The sequence below is a fragment of the Bidens hawaiensis genome, unplaced genomic scaffold, assembly GCF_021521415.1.
Source record: "Bidens hawaiensis isolate Kalapana, Puna unplaced genomic scaffold, B.hawaiensis_p1.1 tig00030474_1, whole genome shotgun sequence".
In the NCBI taxonomy this organism is placed as follows: domain Eukaryota; kingdom Viridiplantae; phylum Streptophyta; class Magnoliopsida; order Asterales; family Asteraceae; genus Bidens; species Bidens hawaiensis.
The window spans coordinates 197,501-202,343 of NW_027495071.1; positions in this window are offsets into that span (position 1 = coordinate 197,501).

A 4,843-nucleotide genomic window follows, 5' to 3' on the forward strand; every position below is an offset into this window, starting at 1 on the left:
GGTGGTTGTTGTTGAGCTTGTTGTTGAATCGGTGGTTAAACGTTTTGTTGGACAACCAGCGGTTGTTGTTGTTGTTGTGGTTGTTGTTGAACAACCGGTGTTTGTTGTCTATTAAACCCTTGCACCGATTCCGGATGTTTCCATTGACTATAGGCCAAATTTCCCGGATTTACCCTTTGACTTCCATCATCTCCCGTGTAGTAACCTTCCACTTCATACCCCTCGAATTCACTGTCAAACCCATATCCATATCCATCACCTTGTGATCTTGAATGTTGCATGGAAGGTTGGGGTTGGTATTGGTAGCTTGATTGTGATTGTTGAAAGGGTGGTTGTTGATATTGTTGAGATGATGATGATGCACCAAAGTTAGGAAAAAGATTGGTAATAGGTGGCAATGTGGATGATGTTGAGTAGGTGTATTGAGCAGCTATGGGTTCGGTTGTGGGTGGTGGTTGGAGTTCACTTGATGCTGTAGGTATATTAGTAGTAATCGGTGGAGGTGGATTTGGTGGAGGTGTAGTCGGGATTGTTTAACCCGAAGTGGGAACTGGTGAATCCATGTTGTTTGATGCGGTTGGAGAACCAAGAAGCTTATTCTCCCTAAGTAAGACTCGGTTTCTTCGAAGTGTTTTGTCAATCTCGGGATCAATAACTAGTGGTGATGACCTGTTAGAGCTTCTAGTATGCATACACTTGTAGGTACCTGCACACTAACACAACCAGCGTAAACCCGAAAATAACAGACTAAAACTACTAAAGCTAACACACGTTGCGCACTACTCCCCGGCAACGGCGCCAAAATTTGAAGTGAAGTCGAAGACTCACTCAAAAATAAACCGATTACAACTAATAGATAGCGATAAGCGGATATCGAACACAGGGAGATTTATGGAAAATGCGTTACTAAGTAGCTATAAAATTAATCTAAATTAATCTAAGTGCAAAATGTAAATTCAATGATTTGGTTGTTTGGTTTTGATTAATAAAAATAGTTAAAGCAATAAACGAGTTTTAACAATATAAGAAACAATGCTCTCTCCCGATTTCAGGTTTCCAATGTTAATCAAGTTAACGCTTATTTGTGGGATGAACTACACGAATATAGTTTCGTGGAAATGCAGTTGATTGTGATAAAAGAGGACTAAGTACTTGGGTTGTAAAAACACAAGGTTATCACTCGATAATCAGTTTAGTATAATTAACCCTAATTCTCTTCTACTAAATCCCGATTGCCTATGGCACCAAGAACGGATAGTCAAGGACACGAATTCAAATCATACTAACAATTACAACACAAACTCACAATCACCATAGCAATATATTCATAAGATCAAAAGATTATCCCACAAAATAACATAAGCGAATAACAAGTAATCCAATTGAAAACCTTCCAATTCGGGAGAGAACATAAAGATGATTAGCCACACATGGTTCGATTCATCACCACATCAATTGGGTTATAAGAATGAATCACAAACATCAACTAATGATTAAAATCACAAAAAACTTGTTCTTGGACTCCAAAATTCGTCTCTAAGGTGTTCTGGGATAAAAGATAACGAATAGACAGCCCAAATCCTCATAAAATAAGCAGGAAAATTGACAGTTACGACTCCAGACCGTGGCCCACGGTTCACACCGTGGGTCACGGTGATTTCAGAAAAGGCTGGACCGTGGCCCATGGTTCAACCGTAGGTCACGGAGATCCTCACGGTGACACAGAGGTCCACGGTACGGTGGCCTCTGTATTCTTTGGTCAAATTGGACCGTGGCCCACGGTTCCAACCATGGACCACGGTGGACTTCAGCCACAAAACTCATTTTCTTCATTTTTTTGATCTTCTTAACTTGTCGGTTCCATAGGTTTCTTCGTTATTCATCATAATGGGCCCCGAAACCTCCTTTAAACCTGCAATTCACCAACAACACCGTAGTTATCTAATTCCACCAAATAAACCAATTCAAAACATGATTATTACGGCTTTAAATCAATTAAGGGTTGTCCCATGGACCACCCGTCATGGACGTGGAGGAGGGAGAGGACGAGGTGGTCGCGGGTCGAGTCAAAACCGTTGTCATCAAGAAAACGCCATGATCCGGGAAAACCGTGAAGATAGTGGCAAAACCCGGGACCTCTCAAATTGTAACATCGTGAAAATTTTGAGTTCAAAATGTCAAGTTTTCAAATTCAAAGGACCAAAAACGTCAAATTCCAAACCTTAGGGTTTAGAATGAAAAATCTGATTTTCCTGACCCATCGCGATACGTGATGGATCAGAAGAGATACCCATCGCGTAATGGGTTGTCTGACACTGAGGCACATGTCATGCCACGTGGCACAACCTCCGCCACGTGTCGCCACGTGGCAAGCCTACTTGGTGCTGGCCATGGCTACGTCGCGATACGTTACGGGCCTAGCCAAAGGGCCATCGCGTATCGCGAGGGGACCCAGAATTTTGCCTATAAATAGCAAATCCGGGTCTTTACAACTCTCATCCCAAATTCAGCATTTCTCTCTCTCTCTCTAACATCTCTCTAAGATCCATTAATCATACTATCGATCCACCTCAAAAACCGTGCCCTGATTCCTTGACTGTCGTGACGTTTCCTCAATTGTTCATACCACATTCCACCGACGTACCCACCAAGAAGAAGTTTGTCATTCCCCGATATCATGACGACTGGTGTCATAAAGCGTGCCGACAAGTGGTGAAATATTGGAGTTCATCGATTGGCGTATTAGTTCATCAATTGGCGTGCTAAGGAAAAGTGACGAGAAAAAAGGTAAAGCAAGAAGATGAAAAGGTGTTAAGGTGTTGCTCGAGTATTTAGGGTTATAAGCCGAGTAAAGGTAGGCATAATGCACGAATAAAATAATAATAAAATATTATAAAGACCTAAACCTTAAGTCGAGGTTATACTCGAAGCCTCGATAAAATAAAAGAAAATATAACAAAGAAAGAATGAAAGAATAAATTATGAATATTTATAAATATGTATATATGTGTGTAGTATATATATATATATTCTTTGTTATAAATATTATTTAAGGAATAAATAACTAATCTTAAATAATAAAGAAAAGAAAATAATACATTTCTTAGAGAAGAAGAAACGTAGGGTTTTATAAATAAACTAAAAGTTTATAATATTATTTTTTAACTAAATGTTTTAAAGTAAAAGAGATTTTGAACTAAAGGTTCATCGAGGTAAAGTTTATAAAATAAGACTAAAGGTCTTAAGCTGGATTGTATATCCGACTAACAAATGGTTATACTCGTACTATAGGAGCGAGATAGCAACGGGAAAGACCCTAGGACGGTGTTTGAAGCCGATCCAAATCGAAAAGGTGAATACACCCCAACTTTACAAACTTGTTTTAAAATGAGTCAAATGTGCTATATGAAAATGATTTACAAGGGACTATCTGTCTCTAAAACCGTTATAAATAAGAGTATAAGTCTAACCCTCAGGCTGTAGTATATGTTTGTCTGGATCCTTACATATGTGGTATTACGCGGTGGGCACATCGCACCACACCTTGTCGTAGGACGCTTTCCTACGGGGAGCACGACCATGTGTATACATACAGGTACTTAACTAAGTCGAACGCTGCGGTGTTTGCTGAGGTATTTAGTGTAGAGACTCGAGTTTATAATCGTGTTGTTTTAGCTTTGTTATTCCTAAGCCACGATGGGTCGAGGCAGGCGTAGTCTCAAGGAGTAATAAAGTAAAATAAAATATTTTAGCGTCAGCATATTCACCAGCATTCGTTTTTGACGTATTTTCTTAACATTTTGCAGGTGATTAAGGTTAGGGCTTGGATTAATGAAGTTCTCAAGATATCCGATGGCTCGGATCTCTTTGATAAAATTTAATTATTATGAATGGTGGTTTTGTAAAACTTAAACAAGTAATCTTTCAAATGTTAAACGGGAGCTTTGAATCCCTTATTTTGTGAATGTAAATATTATATTTAAATCCACATGTTTTATAAGTCTTCCGCATTAAACTGTAACTCTGATTTATTTACAATTGTGGTAGCAACTGTTGGTCATACTCCTAGGCCTTAGATGGGGGTGTGACAGATGGTATCAGATCCATCGATCTTAGAGAATTAGGTATTACAAGATAATACCTAAGCTTCGATCCAAGTATAGGAAAATAATTTCATTACTTGTTTGATTTGAAATAGAGATAAGATAGGCTGGTAAACCTTTTCTTTCCCTCCTCACTCTAAACCACCTAATGAATTAGATGTCGTTCAAGAGCATGATGGATAACTTTGTACGAAAAGCAAAGGAGGCTGGAATCTCCGAACCTCTACCGAAAGATAATATGAGTGAAGACTATGATGAAGCATTTTTCGATCAAGACATGGAACATGACCTAACCAAACCATTTCAATTCCCTGGTACTGAACAAAATCCGATCAACCTACCCGACGATACGCCATGGCAAGGATATCAAGCGCCAAGGCACTCAAGCTACCACTCGCCAAGCATAGCTATGTACCATCCATTCGAAGTTCCAACATATCACCCATCTGAGATCCCCACATATCAACCATCGGAGATTCCGCCATACTACTCATTTGGTAATCCAACATACCTACCACCAAATCCTCACCCATCATATGCTTTCCTCTCCAACTGACCGATCAAGGAGGAACCAAGATCTCCCTCATCTGACTAGATGCAGTGTCATTCTGACCAACGTAGATGGCACACTGGAAGCTCTATTTTTGACTCCGTTGAACCCCGTCCCAAAAATGGAGAAGGACCATCCGCAAGCCTAAGATGAGAGTAATGATGCCATATGAAAGTTTTCGAATGCATCC